At 41.3% G+C, this 23,740-nt stretch overlaps 1 protein-coding gene across 4 annotated transcripts in view; it reads right to left on the reverse strand.

The window, feature by feature from the left end:
* TRAK1 (trafficking kinesin protein 1) overlaps positions 1–23,440 on the reverse strand; it is a 123,190-nt gene extending 99,750 nt beyond the window's left edge. For all 4 annotated transcript variants that reach the window (XM_061996293.1, XM_061996291.1, XM_061996295.1 and 1 more), the window contains exon 1: positions 23,240–23,440. The gene's annotated coding sequence lies outside the window, so the exon portion shown is untranslated. The remainder of the gene's footprint in view (positions 1–23,239) is intronic.
* Between the last annotated feature and the right edge of the window lie 300 nt (positions 23,441–23,740).

Below are 23,740 nucleotides of genomic sequence, written 5' to 3' on the forward strand. Positions count from 1 at the left end.
TTTCACACTCCTGTTCACAACAATCCTGACTCATGCAGTTTTAACATATTGAAGTACAAGAACTGTGATGAATATCTGGTTGTGATTACAGAAGACCAGAACTCACCATTCGGTGAATGCTGGATTTGATGAAATGATTTACATTTGCAAATGCATTTCTGTTCCCATGTGTCCTTGTGTATTTAATCTTAAACTTGAACACAAACAACTGCAATAGGAGAAACTAAATTTGAGCTTGATACTGAAGTAACAAGATTCAAAGTAATAACTTTAAGCAATAATTTAATATATATAAGTAGTAATATATAAATATATATATATATATAATATATAAGAATATATAAAAATATTCCACATAAAGATCCCATTGAGAAAAATACTGTACCTGTCCTGTTTCAAAGAAGACATCTTCCCATCCCCAAGCTATTTATACCACTTGGTTCCACTGTTAGGAAGATAATTTTCTTTCCAGTGTCACAAAACTTTAAAAGGCAGATATACAGAATAATAATTTTACACAGAAAAAAAAAGCTTCCCCTCCTTCCCCAAGAATGCAAAAAAGAAGGAAAAGAAATAGAGCAGCAGGCCTTCAACAAGGAGTTAAAGGCAATCCAGAACTAATGTTCAAAGAAAAGCACAAATACAGGACTTCAGTGGTCTAGGAATAAAAAAGAAACACTCTTAATGGCTGAAGCTGCAGAGAAAACCATTTCTTTTCACCAACATGCAGAACTAAGATTTGCTGTTCATACCCTTTGTGTATAAGTTGGGATTTTCCTCAAATGCTTTCCTGAAGTCACAGCAGATAAATTACCTTGTGAATTATCTTGTTTTCATAGAAACACAGAATAGCAGGGGTTGGAAGGCACCTCTAGAGATCATGTAGTCCAGCCTATCTGCTAAAGCAGGTCCACCTAGATCAGGTCACACAGGAATGCATTTAGGCAGGTTTTCAAGACCTCCAGAGGAGACTCCAATTAAATTCACTTTTTCTGACAAGTAATATTTTTTCAACCCACATTTTTCTTTTAGGTTTTCCAATAAGTACATGTCATTGCCATCTTCCATCTCTCCTGTCCACATATCTTCAGCAGCAGGAAGATCTGCTCACGCTAGAATCAAGAAGGAGCTGACAGTAAGATTATTTATCCTTTGCCAGACTGTGTCATTGGCAAATATCCCTTGAGATAAATTAGGACTCAATTCTACAGCTGTCTGGATGCTAAATATGGTATAGATTTGCTTGGGTTTATTATTTGGCAAAGTTTATTCTGAAACACAAGTTTCAGAATAAGTAAGCAGTTGTATTGATCTGACAGTTCACATCACATCTCAGACCTTCTACTCCATTCCAATTTAATTTGTTATTAAATAAAGGAATCGGCAACTAATCATCTGACTTTCACAGGGGAAAACTAGCATCTCTCAAGACATTGTAGAGTGGTACCTGGCTAAACTGTTACTGAATGATCACACCACACCCATCCCTTTTTTTAAAGTTACAAAAACAGGGGCACATATGAATCACAGAATCACATTTGACAAGATGTTTGTAGTACATTCTGTGAGATTAAACTCTCACAGAAGCGCCATCAGCTCTTATCCTGAAAGAAGGGAAGACAGACATCAGGGAGAACAGCAAATGACACATTTGGGCACCTGGGCATTATCCCTGATTTTCCAAAATACAAGCACAGGACTTGTATAAGCAAGAAGCATACAGTTATATGGTGCTATTTTACACATAGCTTTTTATGAAGCATCACCTTGCTGATACTATAGGATCTGCAAAGCCTCAAGGCATTAACAGAAGTCTCCTGCCAAGCATAAAACATTATGCCACCACAGCAGGAACAATCTAGTGCTACATGTCCTAGATCATCTACCTACTCACAATGCATAGTCTCAGGACTGACTGCTTCATGGTGGTACTGCAGAGGTATTTGAAGCAATTCCAGTCTACTGTCTGGCACATCTATTCTTTGACAGTGCATTAGTTATGGGGAAAAATATGCAATCAACCAATCAAAAAAAAGTCAACCTTCATAACTAGCCTACATGCAAAGCACAAAATTCCTCCATTTTCTTTACCTTTAATGTAATTTTAACTCACCATTTCTAAACTCTTTTATTTGCTAAGTTTGTAATCTAACTTTCATTAGCATCTTTGCTTGATGGTAAGGAAGGAAAAGGTCATCATCTTAATCTAAAGAGAGGTCAGAGGAAAGGAGTACTTTGTCTGTGCTAATAACTAGTGTTTATTACCTTGCATCAATAAAACAATGTTTATCCTTTGTAGTAACTACTACTAGGCACAGTGGGTGTAAAGATCCCAGCTGAAGTGATGGGACAAGAAAGTTTACAGAGAAAATCATGGATCATTTTTCCAGTGCAGAATATCCCCTACACCGCCCTTTCACACCCACACAAGCAAATATGTGTTCACTCCAAAATCCTTCCATTGCAACTTCTCAGAAAACACTGTATGTAGGCAGGATAAATTATTATTCAGAAGTAGAACATTTGGAACGTGTCTCAAGCTTTCCAGATACCCAGGCACAGTCAGTAAACAGCAGGTTATTCTCTGAGCATATGGGCAGAGTAATAGACTGTCTTAATATTGTTAAGAAGGCTATAAGCTACAATACAGATAAAGATTAGAATTCATTTAGAAATATTTAAGATCTTGCAAAAATAGGATTGAGCATTATAACACGGGAAGTGTTTCCATTTTCTTCCCTGTCTACTGCACGGTTGTCATCTACCATTAAAAGAAAATGAAAAGCAGTTCAACCTCACAAATAAGAATGAAACAAATGCAGCTTGTTCCCCAAATAATCTTTTTCAATCCTGGCAATCTTACACATAAAACACCAAAGCAACCACCATTCCCACACACTCTCTTCCCCCAGAAACACACACACACACTGAAGAAAAACATCTAGGTCTTTTACTCATCTGCATCATATAGACAAAAGAAACCCCGAGTGGGGTAGAAAGTAGCAGATAACAAAACATCACTCCATGCCTCAGTTTTGCATGGTATCCCTATGGCAGTAGCCATCGCAGCTCCTTCAGCAAGTTACACAGGAAGGTCAGACAGCTGAATTCATCCATTTCAGACACCAGGAGGGAAAGTTTTACTGAGGATTAAAACCAATCGAAGAAAGAAAATCTGCAGTCTCCTCTCCATCTCTGTCCACTTCTCTACACAGTGTGCTCACTTAACACCTCAACACACAAAGCACTAGCAGCTGTCTCTCTCCACATGATACCTCAAATAAACAAGAGGTTTCCAGTTTAAGTACAAATTATTACATCAATTAATTACATGAAACAATTCATGCTTAGCTTTTATAACATACATCATTGTGAACAAAACAGTAAGTTTACATTTAAAAGGAACCTTACCATTCAGTATTTATGTGGAAGAACAAATGGAGAAGACAAGCAATGATGTTTACTCAATGTATCTGAATGAAAATGGCTCTTAAGGAGGAAAGAAGGAAACTAATGATTTGTATTAGAGGACTGAGCATGCATTTGCTAGATTTACACAAGCACCCGTGCCAGGGACCTGCAGGGACTGGCTGAGGAGCAGAGATTAGAGCCAGGTATGGCCAGCCTGGGGTAACAGGCAGCAGCTGCAGAAGTCTGCATCAGACATTTGGTGCATCTGCCTCCATCCATGCGGGAGCCTGCTGTGCCAGATGGCAAACAGGTATCAAAGACTGTACGGCTTTTTTCTAAAACCAATTTAAAGGAAGACAGACAGCACAAACTCAATAGATTGTCATTTGGCTTTAAAGAAGAATCGACTTGGTGTCATCTTGATTATGCTAAAAAGCCCCCAAAATACTGTCAGGAAACTGCCAGAGAGCATACACATGCTATCCCTCCCTCGGGCTCAGATTCCCCTGGCCTCCGTATCTGTTATTAAATACAGCTTGTAACTATTAAAAACAAAACTTTTCAGAATAGACATCACATTGAAAGCAAAGGTAACTCTTCAATATTGATCCTTTTATCCATAATTGCAAGAAAAATTATGAGAAGTGTGGTTTAGGGAGCAGACAGCTTACACGAGCAGTCAGTTACTACCTATATTTTAACATCACTGTAGAAAATTCTAAGTTCCTGTACATCTCTAGGGAGCATAATCCTTGGTTCAGCTTGCATCTGCCAACCCAAAACACTGACCTCTTCATTTCTCAAAGGTTACTACCTAACCATCAGGACGGTAAGACTGGGTTTATGTAGCTATTAAGTTAATCAAGGGTACAATTCTGCCCTCAGCTACAGCATAGTAATTCCAGTTACTCTGGATTTACACAACAGTAACATTACAGTATAAAACCGAGAACTGTCAAGTAAAACATACTATTTAAATTAACATTTTGTCCAACTGCTTAAGTTTAAACTTTCTGGTTAGCTGGGACTCATAAACAGAAAGCCCCCACCAAGAAAAGTAGCCCTGTCAGTGAGGCACACTAAGCTAAATTACTTACACTCCAACAATCCTATCTAACCGTGCATATCCACAGAACATCTAACCTCTCCATCTGACAGTCTAGTGTTGTATTCAGATATGGCACCATTTAATTATGAACTGGATTCCTAGAAGAGAATAGGGCAGTTAACTTACTGCTGTTTAATGAGCACACTCTTGTTAGTTGTGAATACATTCACTGTACTCATTAAATCGGGAGGCACTGGAGTTGTGAATACATCATTAAAGAGATCCAGGAATGGTGCTGCTTTGTTCAGCATGACTACATGCTCAGCTTGACAGTGGGAAAGTGAACAAGAAATGTAAACTCATTCCCGTTGGGCCAACACATCTAATTTCAAACTGGAAGGAAGGGGAGAGAGAGAGTGGAAGATTTGCTTCTTTAGAGCTTCACTCATTTAGAACACAAGAAAGTTTCTCCTTTTACTGCTGACTGGAAGCAACAGCATGCTCAATACTTGAAGACAGCAGCAAACAAGTGTCAAGTTTAGTGGGGTATGGTATCTTTTTAAAACACTACAGCCCATCCTCAATACATGCAAGGAGAAGGGGCATGCATTTATCTAGCAGCCTGTCAGTTAGCAAAATAAATCTTCATAAAACAAATACACACCTAACACTAACATGACCATTCCTACACCATTTACAATACACTGATTCTGGCTGAGGAGGGAGTGAAATTGGCGAGTCGGCTCCTACACATTCTCACAAGTGAGATTTACAACATGTATTCCCAGTGAGATTACTTTATCTGTCCAGGGTTGATCCACCTACCCACAAAGACATACACTCACGTGGGAATTTGCATGTCTGATGAGAAATTAAAAAGTAACTGGCAACTTGAATCCACTGCATGAAAGTGTTGTCGGCCAGTTTCTGTGAACCAGTACCACTGATGGCATCACTGGAGTTGCAGAGAATCCTGGTAGATTTTAACAGGCACAACTGCTTCCTCTATCATATCCTCAGGAGAGGAAAATATATTTCTGAAACATGTTTATGACTCATCATCTTCTCCTGCCCTCCCATCAGATGCACAGAAAATTGGACAAGTTGCTGAAGTTCAGAACTGGGAGGGAAAGTGACGGGACCTTAAGCTCTCAGTGCAAGTCTCAATCACTTTAATCCAATCAATTAATTTCCAGTTAGAAAGTTGTTGATGCTGTAAGCAGCTATGTAAATACTGGACTCTAATCAAATAGGGGCTGCAGAATATGACAAGCACATTTACCACAAGGACATTTACCTCCCATCACGCAGACAAAACAGATAATCTCTCCCCTAGGAAAAACATGTTCGAACCAGCCATGTCAGCACATTAGGACTTTGCTTGGTGCAAGCCCCTAGAGCTCATGAAGATCACAATTTTCTCAGTTTTGCCAGCAAAATAATCTTTAGGGGAAAAAAGAAAATCTGCAGTCAGACTTAATGCAATACACCCTGACTAATCCTCTTCAATTTTCTCAGAGTCCTGGGCTTTAATCTCGGTAACACAGGACACACTGTTCTTTTCATAGGAGCTATGTGACTGTGTGAACTGTCACAAACTTATTCAAATAGCAACCCTTTCCTCATTGCTGTCAAGCTGAGCGACAAACACCCAAGTTTCAGAGCACAAAGCAGCTTACTTTGGGTGCAGTCACCCAGCAGTACTCTCTAATAACTAGGTGTAAGCTGGAAAACACCACTGATCCACATGGACCATTGAAGACTTCTGGGGCCACATCCCATAGCTCCCTGCAATGCAGTAAACAGAGACACTTAGTTGTTTTGCACTGTATCGTGGAAACAGTCTGAAGAGCTAGCTGGGTCTCCAATATTTTTAAAACACATTACTGGCAATTAGAAACTTTAACAGTTTGAGAAGGGGGAGATCAAGTGAGGAAATCACATTCATGATTTATCTATATATGTGTCTATTGCCAGAAACATGCACCTACAAGTGGATCCTAGCACTTGATTAAAATTCCTGTTCACTGACCTAAAAAAAACCAAACAACAAAAAAGCTCACACAACTCCATCAGCAACACTGTTTTTTTGGTGTCAGATAAAACACCACAGAAAATAAGCACACAGATTTTCTGAAACATCCAGAAACAACCATAAACAGAAAAAAAGCATGGGGAAAGATTGAGAGCCCCAACAAGACTTGGATGTTAGATGGATTGTTTTGGGTATTGTTCTCTTGAATCATATAAAAAAAGATCTGAATGAGAGATCTGCCTGATGAGGGTTATGAAGCTGAGAGATGGACATTCAAAATAAAAATCAAGTGTTGCATTTTCTTCTTTTTGTGCTTAACACTGGGTGACTCGTGCAGCATCTCAGCTGGTTTAGCTCAAAAACCACCACACACTTTAATGACAGAGAGGAAAAGATGAAGCACAGGCAATTGTTTTAACATTTGTTGTTCTGCTTAGCAACAACACACTTACATGGTTAAAAAACCCATAACACAAGAAATACAGAGACATGCTTATGTTAACTACTTCACTTTCTTCAGCTCTCACATACTTTTGGTTTGCCATTTAGTCAGTCTTCTGTCTTCCCGGTAGAGAACTCCCTGCTGCAGTTTGTACAATGCTGACCATATCAGAAGTCCACATAATATTAGGCAGCTTGTGATTCATGTTTTGAGAACATTTAAACTGATTAACTGACTTCAACAGGGAACAAAAATTACACGTTCAAAACAACACACACATACTACGCGACCTGATCTAGGTGACCCTGCTTCTGCAGGGGGATTGGACTAGATGATCTCTAAAGGTCCCTTCCAAACCCTACCATTCTATGATACTATTTGGCTACTGTGACAAAAAAAAACCCATGCTTTTCTCCTTGATACTTGCTCTATCATCATAGCATAACAAGTAGTAGAACTGATCAGATTTTTATCACCATGTTATCAATACCTCATTGCTCCATGTCCATTACATCTCATGTCCCATGACATCTACTAAAAAATCTTTGCAGGGACAAAAGATTACATTATATACATACACAAGAAAAAGTAATACAGAGACTTTGTCTAAACAACAATGTCAATGAACATAGGAAAAATACATGAACTGCAGAACATGTGCACTTAATGATTTAAGTCCTGGTTAACCCCTCAAGTCCTTCGTTCCAAGCAAAGCACTTGTATTTATTCTCATATGATCACCTATTCTCATTCTTCTGTTTTAAACACTTAAATCTGGTTTTTGATACACATAAGTTCACATTGCCTAGTTGCATGGGAGAAAAAAAATGTTTGTTCAATTTGTCAGATGTTGCTGCACCATATGTGGGGGCTGGAAGGGAGCCTAAGAACATCTGCCACAGACTTTAAAACCCCTAATAATAGCACAGCTGGTGTCCCCAGTCTAATGATCTCAGCACAGCCTCATGTGACCACTCCTGATTCTGGCCCCCAACCCAGGCAAAGCCCAGAAACTCTCAAAGGTTAGGCCATTCATTCATTCTCAACTAGATTTGCATTTCACCAGACAGCTAAGGCAGAAAGCACTTGAAATGCTTACATTTCAAGCAGTTCAACAGTCACTGTTTCCATAGGATTTCCCCATGCTTCTTTCACTGAATTCCAGTTTAGCACAGCACTCCCTATTCTAAAAAATGAAGCTAATCAAGAAAACAGCTTTCAGTCTCAGTGGTTCAGGGTTAGGAACCTAAAATGCCTTCTCTGCACTTCACTATCACAGAGGTGTTGGTGATATTTCCTCACCTCTGCTAAACTCCTGGACTTCTATTCCTGTCCATTTAGTTAACTTGACAATAAACATTTCTACACCCTTTCTTTGAAAGATGTTCGAAAGCTGGTTTATAGAGAAAATCTTTATTTCAGAGAGAAAAAGGCACATGAGTAAGGAACTCAGGAAATTGAACTTGGTTTAGCTCACAGTCAGCACTGGGCATTAACAAGTATTTAACACACAGATGTTTTAGGGAAATACCTGTCATTTCCCCTGCCCTAAGGATGTGGTAGCAAAACTGTATGAAGGACTCCAAAACAAAGAAAACCATGTTCAGATGGGGGCGAGTGCATAAAGTGTTCATTACACTTCAGTCCATCCTCTGTCCTCTTTACCCTTCCATATGCACAAAAACATAGATACCTTCCAGCAGCCAACAGGCATGAGTTCAGTTTATTAATGACCATAATGTATGCAGGTGCACCCATGAAAGGCTAGACCTGACCCAGCAACTGTCTGTAGCACAGACAGGAGAGGCAAGCATTCCACAGCCAAGTTTAGTCACTGGCAAAGTATGAAGGGGTGGCTACTTCAGCAAATCACTGTAGCCACAGTAACAACAGACTGAATAGTAAGCTCCAAATTCCAAGAACAATCCATTTAATCAGTCTGCTATAAAACACCAATATGTGACACCAGCATTCTCAAAGAATGTTTTCTTTCTCATTTCCCATGAGGAAGAGAAGGGAGGAAAAAGAAAAATCTCAAAAGCAGATAAAGGCAACACTTTGTAAATTCCCACACTGTCCAACAATGTTGTCTCACTTAAAAATAAAAGCCATCTAGCAGATAATCTTTCTTAATTTGCACCACATCACTGAACAACAAAGGGAAAAAGAAGAGAAAATACAGAGCAAGTTACTTTTTAGTTTCATATGAAAGCACTGAGGCCTGCGACAGGCTGCCACATGAGCTCAGCCCAGTTACAGTAACTTATTTGGCTGTGATGAACATACTTAGTCATGCACATTCTATCCTTACTCCTCTGCTAGTTCTCTATCCAATTCATAACTTCTCTCAGAGCTGTAAAATCAAGATGCATTTTAGGTAGCATTTTTTCCCTTGAGTGTCTCAACTAGGCTATTCAACTACTCACAGGCCCTTATTTCTAACTTCACTATCAAAAAAAGAGTCTGTTTTACTAAACTAAGCAAACTGTCTCACCTTTTCAACAGAAATCTGAACATAATCAAGAACTAGTTCACAAAGGAAACACAAAGACCTGCAGCATCTATAGAAAACAAAAGACACAGCCTCAAACAACATCAGTTTCATGAATTCTTCATACTGAAAACCGTACAACACAACTGCCTACGGAAGGCTGTATTTCAGCACTCATGCAGCAGGTTTCTGAATGCAAGTGAGGCAAATCTGCTTCATTCCCACCTTAAAATGCAACTGGGGAGCTAAGCATGCAATGGCAGCAACAGCTGTGTGTCACAAGTGCTGACTGTAGCTGTGGCAAAGATCTGGGCTGGCACCAATAATGAATTACACTGCTTCTTAAAAATAAATTTGACATCAGACACATTAAAGAAATCTTCTGTTGCTGTGCTCTTGCTTGTGTAACAGATACAGTAACTACAAATAAGACACATGATGCCCTTCAACCTGGCAGAAGAGACTGCTATTCTCAAAACAAGTGTTATCTCTCCAAAACACAAACCATTTGCAGAACCAATAAAGTTCTGCGTGTATCAGCTCAGAGCTGCTGGCTCGGAGCAGGCACAGAAATACTTCTTGTCTCCAGATTTCATCTCCTCACTTGCTACAGACCCAAACTCCCTTTCCCCTTCTCTCTGGTGTCACATGTTGTAGCTGTGAGTCTCATCTGACAGCAAGCAGGTAGAGGCAATGATTCTAAGTGGGATAGCACTTCCAAACTGGAAAGAGGCAGACCCTGGTTACCTACACCGCAGTCACCCTGCCCTACAGTTGCACTATTTCATTCAGTACAACAATATCTGCATGCAATTTAGAAGTGCCAGGAACCTTAATCTGCACATTTTCCAGCCCATCTGCATGCTATGTTCTATCTTCTCAGAGATTTCTGACAGATTTCCCTTCCTGAATGTTTCAGCATGTGCCTTATTAAGCAGCTGTCCTAATAGAACTTGTATTTTGCTATTCAGGAAACTACAGGCTGGAGTGCAAGACAAATGAGTATGTCAGACAAAGGCAGACACAATGCAAACACTGTGTAACTGCAAAGTACAGTCATTGATAGACACAGTTACCACAGCCTGTAATAATTCCTGCTTGGCCCAACTCCCATCTTTCTGTAAATATGTCTCTGCTGTAACACAGTCTGCAGAAGCTTGGGGGTGGATGGGAGAGCTGTTTTGACATTATAAACCGATCACAAAGCTCATAAATAACATCAGATCGCTGACATATGCAGCTACAGAGTGGTCTAGAGGCCTTCCAAACCACAATTGGGCTCAGTTGAGGCTGTATAAGGCAGTGGACTGCCTCATTAACATTCAGAATCACACCAGCTGATATACCAGCATTTGATATACAGAGGTGATAGGCTTCACTGACAGTCACTTGGCTAAACTTAGCTCCAAGAGTAACAAACCCTAGAACAAATCCACATCATGGAATAATCAGCTATTTCATTATATATGAAACTTATGACAGTTAATATCCCCATCTTGAATAAGTATCAAAGCAAGAGCTAATAGAAATGGATTCATATCATTGCAATTTCAAACTGGTTTGTGAGTTGGGCATGCTTTGCAGACAAGAGACAAAACACCCAAGATAGCATCACTGTGCTCAGCCAGGTTAACAGACTAACTTTGTCTTCCTATTTACACCATCTCCCAAGCAAATTCCCCTCTGTGCAAACCCACCCTTCTCAGTGTTAATGAGAACTTCTCCAAAGACAGTGTCGAGGCTGCCAAGAAAGACATTTGCTCTTTCTCTTTCGTGCCTTCTCATTTAAACTGCACATGTACTTTACCACAAAGTATTATACCCCAGGGCACAGTGAAAAAGTGGAAGCTTCAGTGTGTAAGTATTAGAAGAGCTATTTGCAAGTGCAGAGTTGCTTCATGCTCTCATTTGCTTTGTGGTCATTTAGAAGTACACAATTACAAAAGCTCCATACAGAGTAAAACAAACATACACTAGGCAGAACTCACGTCAGTGGAGCTTCTTAACCTGAAGGTCATACTGTCAGCACTGCAAATATGGAAGCAGCTGCTGACATTTTGACATGGTCCATATATTCCAGCACACAAGATCCAAGAGACTAAATCAGAGACATATTTGAGGTACTGGGATTCCAGAATCTTCTACCTTCACAGCTGATGTATTGTATATACTAACTACATCCAGTCAGGTGCATTACTGCAGCTCAAATTACTATCATTGCTTCTGGAGCTTTTAATTGCAAACCAGAGAAGCCCAGATGTCAACAGAGGCTGCCAAGGCAAAATACTAGCCATTTGGGACCAAATATCACATTTTGTAATGCAACAGATCCTCAAGAATTCTACTTCTCCTCCTAAACACACCCACAGCCACTCTATCACTACATTTTTTCTCCTTCTCCACCTTTTTTCACTTCAGGTATGCTAAAGGTGATCTTCACACAAAAAGCAACAAGTAACAACCTGTTCAGAGACTGTGATTTAAGTCTAGATTTGCTGTGTGAGACTGTAAATGGTAAATTATGTTGAATAGACAAACATTTTGTTGGCTCCTGCAATTATTTCCCAAAAGAGCAAAGACAATACTGAAGACAAATGAAATCCAAACAACCAACTAATTAACCCTTTAATATTAGCAATCCACAGCCTCATGACTTGGACTTTACTCAAGGAACCATTCCTGAGTTACAGGGCAATATTCTGCTTCTCATAATCGACAGACAAACATCCACAGAGAACACTTTGCAACTCCTATTAAAACCTATGCTCAAAGAGGTTAGTGTACAGAAAAGCCTTTTTTTTCTGATCAGTTTCAACAGGCACTTCAAGAAGCTTTTGAGAGACATAGGATATAGATAGGTGGTATAAATTCTTTTGGCCACCACAGACATCTCTGGGGTTTATTATAAAGTCTGGCATAGTGCTTAAGTTCTCCTAGACAACAATAACTCAGTATCTTCTGTAAAAATACATTTAGAAAATATATTTACAAAAGGATTCTTTCAATTGGAGGGGGGTTCAAGAGCTAAATCTTAAGTAACACTTAGACTTGCATTTTAGCAGCTCCATTTAACCTTGTTTGTTAATTTCTCTTTGAAATGCTACTGTATAACCAGTTCCTACCAAAAACTTTACAAATATTTAAATGGCTTTTTGTAAAGAAAACAGGATTGTCAATTTCTCTTTGAGCTCTTAACTGACAAGACAGAGGAAAACCTGTAACACTTGACAAAAAAAAGCCAGAGAAACAGTGTGGTTAAAAAGCAAACAAACAAAAAAAAAACAGAGAGAAAAAGCAGAAAAGATAATGCAAAGTGTCAGAACCCAGAAAAGATTGTCTTGAGTGACCTTTAAGAACATCCAACACCTTCGTATTCTGAGATATCCCAAGAGTTTAAAACCCCTTCACTACCCCAGTGATAACTGACAATACCACTGAACAATGCAGTGTCCAAAACAATCCCTCCCAAAGCCCATTCTTCAGTTCCACCTATACTCAATTCCAAGTTGCCACACGGTGTTACTTTAAGTTTTCCACCACAAAACAAACAGTTTGCAGTCAAAAATCACAACAACCAGGAATCACCAATTCCAATATGAAATAAATTACCTGTTGTAGAATTCACATCAGTTAAATCAGACTGAAGCCCTGTGATTTCACACCTTCCCAACTTCTGGAGTTTGCAATAAGTATTCTATAGCTGTTCAGTCTATAAGTTAGCTAAATAAAAAAAGACTAAAACCAAAAATCAATCTTTCATTGCCCACATTATAACAGTTGCTTATCTTCTCCAGAGAAAGGTCTCTGGAACAAAGAGATCTGCTATAACAAGTCATGTTATAAGCTGATCATTTTCCTGACTACGCAGCCCCTCCTATTTCCTCTTACTCATTTCTCCTGCTACAATATTACATCACATCTTTATCTACTAGTTATCCCTGCTGGTCATAGAATCAAAACAATAGGCTCACTGCTAGGTGCATTTAGGAATTTCCTCCCAGCCTTCTTGACAAGGTAATTAGTGCTAATTTACCATCTCAGAGAAATAGGAGAGGGTATTCAACCTTCTCAAAACAATTTTTCTAGCCAAGATGACCAAAATGGTATTTGCTGCTTCTTGTCATTAAAAGAAAACCCCAAAAAACTCTCAGAGCACCAGTAAACTATTAAAAATGAGAGTTATCAAAATTGAAAGACAGCTATATAACATAACACATACATTAAGTACAAAGTCTATACCTAAAGCACACTATACTCTAAACTGCCCTCCCACCTTGCGTTTGTGCCATCTCCAGGATTCATTTAACTCCTCAAGAAACATAAAACTAGGAAAAAAACTAAACTCAAAGAAATAAAACCATATTTTTTTCTGAAATATGTTCTTCCCAGTCACCTCCCTGATTTATTTCCCCATTGGGTAAGAGTCGGCATGAAAATCTGTGGACAAAGTAGTCAAACACACAGCTGGTGACAAGGAAATTTGTTTCAAGAAATCATTAACTTCAGTAAATAAGTGGGATTTAAGCCAGTTCCTAATTCTTAATGCAAACATTCATATAGTTCAACATAGTTCATTCATAACTACTTTAGGATCAACCCCCCCATATTTATGACCACATAGCTTAGAATCATGGTTTGGATTAGAAGGAACCATTATAAATCAACTAGTCCAACCCTCCACCATAAGCATGGATATCTTCAATTAAATCAAGTTGCTCAAAGCCCTGTCCAACCTGACTTGGAACATTTCCAATGATGGGGAATCCACAACTCTCTGTGTATATCATTTATGGTCACATCATTAAGACATTTCCTGCCATGACATATCATCAACAATAACTTGGGAGCCAGTATAAGATACTAAATAACCCTAAACAAATTAAATAAGGTGTGTTTTTTTGTCCAGTTCTGGGCTCTCCAGCTCAAGAGAGACTGGGAACTTCTGGAGAGAATCCAATCCAGAACCACTAACATGATCAGGGGACTGGAGCACCTTCCTTTTGAGGAAAGGCTGTGGGACCTGGGGCTGTTTAGTCTGGAAAAGAGGAGACTGAGGGGAGATCCTATAACAATTACAAATATCTAAATGGTGGGTGTCACGAGGTTGGGACATCAATGTTTTCTGTTTTATCTAGTGACAGGCCAAGGGGTAATGGAAACAAGCTGGAAGATAAAAAGTTCCATTTAAACATAAGGAAAAATTATTTCACTGCTGAGATGAGTGAGGCACAGGCTGCCCAGGGACAGTGTGGAGTCTGTTCTTGGATGTGCTGGGTTTCCAGCCTATGAAATCCCAGCCTCTCATTTTGAACACTGACCTTTTTCATGGCAATACTCCATCGTTAGCTTAACAGTCCATCAGCTTTAGTGAAGGCAAAAAGAACATATACATTTTCACTACAATGATCATTGCAATGCACCATCTTATCTCAATAACTCACGTCAGACACATATCTAAAACTTCTGTAAAATGCACTTAAATTCCTTGAGCAAACCATACACTCTTCAGAGAAAGAAGCATCTTCTAGCCCACCTGAAGGTTTTCCTTTGTAAGGGTATTAGTGATGTACACTATCAACCCTAGTCCTATAAATAAAAAGTGCAGGTGTAGCACTCATGTCCACACAAGAGGTTGCCTGTTTCAGACCCCTGTCAGGTCCTAAATAGCTAATACTACAGTGTGCCAAGCCACCGATCCCAAGAGACTCATAGGCTTATAACAGAGACTCACAAGAACTGGATTTAATTCTAGCACTGGCACAAATCCCTGAATTACCTCAGTCAGATGTTTTGATCTTACTGATATCCTTCATCCTTTGCAAACTAAGAGAAGACTGTTTTTTGCAACTTGTGAATGCTTAAACAAACTCGGTTCATTAGTTTACATGCAATGTTCTTTAGTTTTTTTGCAATGTAAAAACGCAGAGCATTTGAGAAAGTTGCATTTCCCTGAGTACAACAGTGAGATATAATTTAGGAATTTAGTAGATAAATGCAGTACAACTGAATGTTATGGAGAACTTCATGTTCTTGATAGAAAAATGACAGCATAACTTACATCCAATAGCAGGATGGCAGCTGTCACTTTGGAATTTGGGACAAGGTTGTGTTCTTGCCAGGTAAATATGGTATCTAACAGCTTTGAACATCTTGCAAACTATGTTTTTTGAGAAAGCCATTAGAGAGTAGAACTCTAGGGAATACAAAAAATAATCAAAGGTTAAAAACATTTCAGACTATCACAAGAAGTATTTTCAGTTCAGACTACTTCATATTGAAAATTTGTGGCTCTCAGGCCAGCTGCAAGCCACTGGGTCAAACCATAACATGCTTATCTGCCACCTGACAAGATTACACAACCCTCAGGAAATACAGCTGTAAATGTCTGATCCTAGTATGACCTTCACACACGCAGGCTTGCAGAACTCATTACAGCACCAAAACCTCTAAGAAGGTAACGCTTTTGGTAAACACTCATCTCCGTCCCCTCCGTAAATCCCTGGAAGTGATCACTACTGAAGCCTAACATTCCTTTCTTGAAGGCAGAAGATCTATAGTAAGAAACTGTATTGCTAGAAAAGATTGATTTCCTCCTCACCACTTCTCATAACTCCTCAGGAATACAGCTTGTATTATCAGTCACAGCTGCAGAGAAAGAAACGCCATTCAAGAAGAGCTTAAAGGACAGCCTAAGGACTCTGACGTTGCTCCAGTGTCTTCCAGTTCTACTCATTTTACAGGTACCACTAGGTCAATAGGTTTGAATGGATTTGAACTGCAAGGTTTCTGCTTACTGCAAGGGAGTGGACGGTGCCCTCTTGTGAGGAATGACAACGTGCAGCACCTTGACAGTGAAACTAGGCTTGCTGAGACAGGCAATGCTGTTAGTAATGCAAGCTCCACTTACACAAACGTTAAAGAATACGGTAAGTGTAAAAGTCTCCATTTCCCACAAGCAGCAGATATTGATGTAATTTTTAGACAATAACCTTCTCTTCAAACAAAACTGCACTTCAGGATTCCCTAGGACATCGAATTATGGCTGCAATCTGACCCTAATTGATGCAGAGTCCTGACCTGCATGAAATTAAAGTCCAGTGTGACAGTACCAGCACCAGTCTTGAAAAGGGAGACTTCTTGTGAAGATACAATACAGAAGCACACTATTGGTTCCAATTTACAGTAATCAACTAATATCCTCAAAGGATATTACATGTAACTATTTCAATGTATCCAGAGTTTTCATCCTTTCCCTTTAGGCTACAAACGTTTCTGCTGTATGAACACTTTCCTAAGCCCTGGTTTCTATTAAAAGATGGGACAAGTCAACTCAGCATTGTTTTAAACTCTGCTGAAAACTAAGGGTAAGCAGGTTTTCCCCATTTTGTTTGAAGCCCTGGAATTATTACATAGTGAAGCAGGGTGGGGAGAGATTCTTGTGTTTTTCCTTTTAAGAGCTCTAAGTGGTAAACTAGCTGAGAGCTGTGAGGCCACAACCTGGGGTACTGTGTCCAGTTCTGGGCTCTCCAGTGCAGGTGGGACATGCTGCAGAGCATACTAACACAAAGAAAGGAAACCAGCACATCCCTTCTATGAGGGAAGGCTGAGGGAGCTGGGACTGTTCAGCCTGAAGAAGATGGGGCTCAGGAGGATCTCATCAATGTATACCAATACCTGAAGGGAGGTCACACAGAGGATGGAGCCAGGTTCTTTCCAGGGGTGCCCCGTGACAGGGCCGGTGGTGATGGGCCCAAGCTGAAACATGGGTGGTTATTCCCTCTGAACATCAGGAAACACTTTTTCACTGTGAGCGTGTCTGAGCATTGAGCATGGGTTGTTCAGGGCAGTGGTGAAGTCTCCATTGTTGGAGACATTCTGAATATGGCGCTACTTGAGCAACCAGTTTGCACCAGATGACCTCCAGAAATGCCTTCCAACCTCAACCATGCTGCGATCCACCACAGAGTGGCAAACTTTCCAAAGAGCTCCTATCTTCACATAGGACCATAAAGCCACCTTTGTTCTTTTACAACACATTGCCTGCAAAATCCCAGAAACACAAACTCACTTAGTTTTTCTCTTCACACTTCATCTATACATTGGTCACTTTTACCCTGTTGAACAAGACTGGCCCCAGCACCCACCCCTGTGGAACTCCACTGGCCACAGGCCTCCAACTCAACTCTGTGCCATTGATCACCACCCCTCTGAGCTCTGTCATTCAGCCAGCTCTCCATCCACCTCACTGTCCACTCATCCAAGCCACACTGCTTGAGCTTTCTGATGAGGATGTTGTGGGAGATAGTGCCCAAAGCCTTGCTGAAGTCAAGGTAGATGACATCTGCTGCTCTCCCCTCATCTAGCCAGCCGGTTACACACTCATAGAAGGCATCAGGTTGGTCAAACAGGATTTCCCCTTGGTGAAGCCATGTTGACTCCTCTGATAATCATCTTATCCTTCATATGTTCAGTGATAAAATTCAGGATGAGTTGTTCCATCACTTTTCCAGGGATGGAGGTGAGGCTGATCAGTCTGTAGTTTCCTGGGTCGTCCTTCTTGCCCTTTCCGAAGACTGGTGTGACATTGGCCTTTCTCCAGTCCTCAGGCACCTCATCTGTCCTCCATGATTGTTCAAAAATGATGGAGAGAGGCTTAGCAAAACCTTAGCAAAATGTTTATTTATTTAAACACAAATAAATAAATAAATAAATGAAAGCATGAGGGATTTTCACTTGTATGTTTCACTAGGAAAGCAACATTTATTGACAAACACCTGAACAATTTTCTCCCTGAATGATTACAAACACATACAGAAGTCTTAACTTGGATCAAAACACTTCAGGATTGAGCCATAAGTTTATGACTTCCATAATCAAACAAGATCACACCCAGTTCTTTCTGGTCTTAGGGTCTACAAAGAAAAATATTTAGTTGCTGATATTAGAACATCTAATGGGAAAAAAAAAAGGTCTAATGGTTTTGTATAAGTTTTAAAAAGGCAAATCCTTTCCAAAGAACAAATTGGTGAAAAGGGCAGTAGGAAGGGAGTCTTCTTTTAATGTTTCTTCCTATGGTTACTTCATATTACTTTATACACCCAAAAATCATTCTGGTTTACAAAGAAAGTTCTGAGTACTGTGTTATTCACAACAGAATCTATAATTCGTATCCATTGTGCTCAGGAAAGAACACTCAGAAATACAGACTGAACAGAAAGTTAGCAAAATGAAAATACTCAAATTTATTCTTCAGTACATTCTCATCTGTATCATAAAGGATAATGTCTGTGTACAGCCTATGAACATAAACTACTCATTATTTCTCTTCTGTTCATGCAGGTGCTGGGAGTCAGGAAGAAGCTGTTAACAACACATATGTGTAGCAGGTTATTGTCAGACTCAGCATTAGCAACTTGGCTACCGAGACTCAACTGGTATTGGTTGTATCAGAGCTTAAAGTGCACCAGCTTCAAAATCAGCTTATGCTCGCAGAAGACTTTCCCTCCTGACGCCAAAGCCTCAGCCACTTACTCCTGTCGGTTCCCTTGCCTCACTTTTAAACAGCTTCTCAGACAATGGATGATCTAATGGAGAATTAGCCTAAGATTCAGGTCTTTCATAGAATCATAGAATGGTAGGGTTGGAAGGGACCTTGAGAGATCACCTAGTCCAATCCCCCTGCAGAAGCAGGTTCACCTAGATCAGGTCGCATAGGAATATGTCCAGGCGGGTCTTGAAGACCTCCAAGGAATGTCTTTGCTAAGTCACAGAGTTAATTCCCAGTACCATAATATTGAAGGGGATAGAAAAGGGACTCGGGGAAGATTTGTGCTGCTGGGCAGCAACATAATCTTGTGTCAAAACAAGACAACAATGAAACTTTGCAAGAGCTTTTCAACCAAGCCCTTCTTATATTTCCTTTCTTCTTCATATTACTGTGCTGCTGTGTTCTGAGTTTCTGCTATAAATGTAAGCAAATCCAAACAGGCCTCTAATATATATGAATCCATTCAAACACTTAAAAAACAGAACCAAACAACCTACATGTACATGGAAATATGATGGTTGAAGAGCAGCAGAGTCACTTGGGTTTACAGCATCTAATGGACTGCAAGTTAGACAATGTAGTCCAGAGAATCGACTCTGGTACAGTCACTAACTGATTTAACTAAAGCAAATCTGCCAACATAATTGTATCTAAGAATTAACTCTGAGCTAATCTGTTTGTGCTATCAATAAGCCTCTTAGCTGGACAGCCATAAGAGCACGACTATACAGCATGACTTTTTGCTCTGTAATCAATAGGCTCCAATAGAAAGAGAAATATTGATGAATCAAAGTTCAAATAAAGGACAGCTTTAGACAAAGAACGTTAGTGGACTCCTGGATTTTATTTAGGAGACACCAAGTTACTCAAGCAGAAAGTTAAAAATAGAGTGCTGGTAAACTCAAACAGCTATCTCAGTCAAACCACAGAGTAAGGAGGAAGGCTTTGAGTCAGACACCAACTGGTATCTTGGAAAGCCTACTTTAAAAGGAAGTTAATTCTCAAGAAATTTATCTCTCCCTGTAGCACTGAGCCTGCAAAACTGAGCTCTCCATGCAAGTGCAGCATTCCAAGGAGGCAAAGGCATTGCTCGTGGAGTTCTAAGGACACAAACAAGACTCAGAAACAGAACTTCACAGCAAAGGCACTGTAGATCATAAACCAGTTTTACAGTTCCAGCGTTACAAAGCTTCATAAATGAAGTGAGCTGCCTACAACAGACATGCAGTAGCTGCCATTTAGTGAGTAGAAAGCTTTCCTCCTACTTACTGTGTTTTTGTGGTAACTTGCTGTGATAACTTTGTGCTAACTGCTACTTGAGGTGCAGTTGCTACTGGAATCAATTGCTCTTAATAGTCCTTAAGAGCACTGCACTCAAGTGACAATGTCACTCTCAGCAGAAACAAGGAACTATATGACCACCACAGAGAAAGGTGCCAGTATGCCTTTGATCATTTCCCACACTATGTATTTTTTCTTTAATCCTGACCTTGGTGCCATCACTACAGAGGCAGAATTGCCACGAGCATCTGGAGAAACGAAAAAGTTTAAAAGGAAAACAGAACCACTTAGAACAGCCTACCTATCAGCAACATTTCTCTAACGGGCTAAATTACAGCCCTCATGCCATATTGTAGCTACCAGAACTTTTCACTCTGGTCTGTCTGTTCTTCTGTTAACATGGAAGTATGGTGAAAGAAGCAGTGCATGAAATCAAATGACATTTTACTGAGAGTAGAACTACATTGATGAAGTACCCACCCTGATAGTGGAAATGCATTAGAGGAGACACCCATTTTTGCAAGCAGAAGAGCCATTACCAGGGCAGGGGGAAAGATTTCAGTTTCAAAACTTGAACTAAAAAGCACATAATGTTCTGCAAACTAACAAGAAATACTCCACTAAGCTTGGCCTGAGTACCACTCACAATGTATGACATGCAGACAACACAAATCATATCCTACAAATACTACTTCTGATCCTACCAGAAGGAACGCTAAACCACACCAATTCTGGGAAGCAAAGCCTATAGCTTCTAGAAAAGGTGAAAGGCTTGTTTTCAACTTCTTGCCTTTTGACATTGCAGATGCTGTCTCAATAGCACTCGTTCTGACAATTCTTTCTACTGAGCTATTAGAAAAAAAAGTACAAGTCTCTTCCATCTGGCTCACTGTCCATCACTGCAGATTCAGTGGGAAGTTTCAGCACTTTTTCATTTCAGCATTATACAGTGGCAACAGTAAGAAAGAGTGGCATTGATCAAGTGCAAATGTAGAAGGAAAACAACCTGCGCTAATTTCTATGATACTAACGCAGCTGGTAATCTATTAGAGGAGACAAGAAGGTGTGAGGCAGCAAGGAGTTCAGGTGAGAGCTGCAGCAGAGAGGAACAAAAGGAGTTTCAAACAGTTCCAGGCAAACCTTTTCAGTCTAATCCTTCTCTCTGTTACATGCAAGTTCACTTATTCCCACCAACTCTCACCTGCATTCCACAAACTGACAGCGTTCCAAGTGAACATCCATTACTGTACAGAGCAGGTCACATGCTGGTACTGCTTCATTAGTCAGGACTCTGGATTGAACCAGTCAGATCAGCTGCTCAGAGACTGCAGCAACAACTTCATATTCCACTGAGATATTATGCATGCACATATCAAATATAGAACACCACATATATAAATACATGTACCTAACCACACTGATGCTTCCCCAGTATACTATCCAGTGCTCTAGAGCAGTCACCAAGCTCAGTTATGAACAAGACTTTTGTAACAGATCCAGAGAGACTCTGATTTATTTCCACTGCTGTCATCCACCAGACAGTTAAAACCACTGGCAAGTGGCAGCTCATTCATGCAACTGACAGAAACTTTTGTTTTACTTCAGCAGAAATTTAAATTCTATCCACACACACCACAGTCTGGTCTTCACTTAACTCACTAGCTCACATTAAAAGGTGAAAACTCCTGCCTTCCACTAGGACTTTTACCCTGCTGTTCTTCCTCTCTTATAATGATGCTCATTGAAAAACAGAGACGTACTAGCTATCATTATAGCTTAACATCATTTTCTCCTTTGCTTGTAAAATGATTTCCTTATCTGATGTGCTCACAGGTTACTCTGGCTGTAAAAACAGGTTACAGTGCCTCAGAGAAGACACAGCTTTGGTAGAGCTTCTTCCCCCATGCTTCTTTACAGAAACTCCAGAAAAGCCCTACTAGGAGCAATCACACTTAAATACAGTTCAGTCCCAGTATGGTCAGAAGAAAAAGTATTACTTACAATACTCAACACTGTATAACACACAGCAGTAAAACATGCACATATGGTAAAATGGTCATCATAACTGTTGTTTGGTTTTGTTTTAGCTTGGTTTTTTTTTCCCGTTGTTGATTGCAAAAACCATTACATCCCACAATTTAATCTCTACGGACTGAAAGGTTCAAATAAGGTCATAGATTGCAAGAAAGAGAAAGTGTCCTCACAGGAGACTTCTCCCAAAGGCTGAGCAAGGGAGGAAAAGCATTGGGCTCCTACCCTTTAACAGATGTTCTATGTCTTAGACATTTTGTACTTGATATTACCTGAAAATAACCTCATCTAAACATGAAACTCAAAATCACCAGCTGCAAACCGAAGCAGACGTGCAGATCTCAAACTTGCTAAAGGCCATAATGGAGAATTTATTCACTGAAGATAAAAAAAGAGAGCACCAAAAGCTATCCATGATCCCTGACATTGAAGAAACCAACTTAGCATCTACATGACCGCCCCAGTGGTTATGAAAGCATTCTCTATAAGTGGGGGTCCTTCCAACTGAAAACAGTTTACCTGTAAATAATTCACAGGCCAAATTTTGCAAGCGATTCTTGACCTTCGGTAAACACACCCCACAGCCTCTTTCCTTTAAGGGGACGGAAGGGACAAAAGAGCACAGGCAGCAACCGCACGGCGCTCCGCCCGCCCCCCTCCGCTCCCGCGAGCGAGCCGGCTGTGAAGGTCGCTCCGCTGCCAGCGGGCTGCGGGGCCCCGGGAGGAGGAGCCGCCGCACCTTGCCCAGCCACCCGTTCCGCTCCCCGGCCGACGAAAGAGGCCTCGTCCGCCGAACGCCCCGGCGCAGCTTCCAGACCCCGATCTCCCGCGCCCCTCGCCCACCTGAGAGCGAGCGGTCCGGCCGCGCCGCTCGCCGAACCGTTACCCGCCCCGCGCGGGCACCCCGGCCCCCCGCCGGCACCCCCGCCCCCCGCCCCGCGCCGCGCACTCACCCCGCGCCGGGCCCCCCGGGCGGCGAGGCGCGGGCGGCGGCGCCCCCGCGGGCCGGGGGAGCCTCGCTGCCGGCGGCGGCCACCTCCGGGCTGCTTCTCCCCTTACGGCTCGTCCTCCGCCCGCGCCGCTGAGAGGCCGCGGCGTGCGGCGCGGGCAGAGCGCAGGGGCTGCTGTGGCCGGCTGGCTGCTGCGTCTTCCTCCTCCTGCCAGCGCTTCATATGTCCTTCTCCCCGGACTCTCCGGCCGGGCCGCCGCTTCAGCTCCCGTGTCTCCAACGCCGCCCGGGGACCGCTGACAAACCCCTCCCGCCGGCCGCGGGGCAGCGCACGTGCGGCGGCTGCCGGCCGCTCTCCTCGGCCGCTGCAGTGCGCGGGGCTCCTCCGCTCGCCGTTACGCGCCGAGCCGGGCCGCGCGGCCTCGTCGGGAGGCGGGGCGGACACCTAGGGGGCTGCGGCGCCGCCCGCCACCGGGGGGGCAGCTCGGAGGCTGCCGGTCCGACC

This window comes from Colius striatus, chromosome 5 (genome assembly GCF_028858725.1).
Source record: "Colius striatus isolate bColStr4 chromosome 5, bColStr4.1.hap1, whole genome shotgun sequence".
Taxonomy (NCBI): domain Eukaryota; kingdom Metazoa; phylum Chordata; class Aves; order Coliiformes; family Coliidae; genus Colius; species Colius striatus.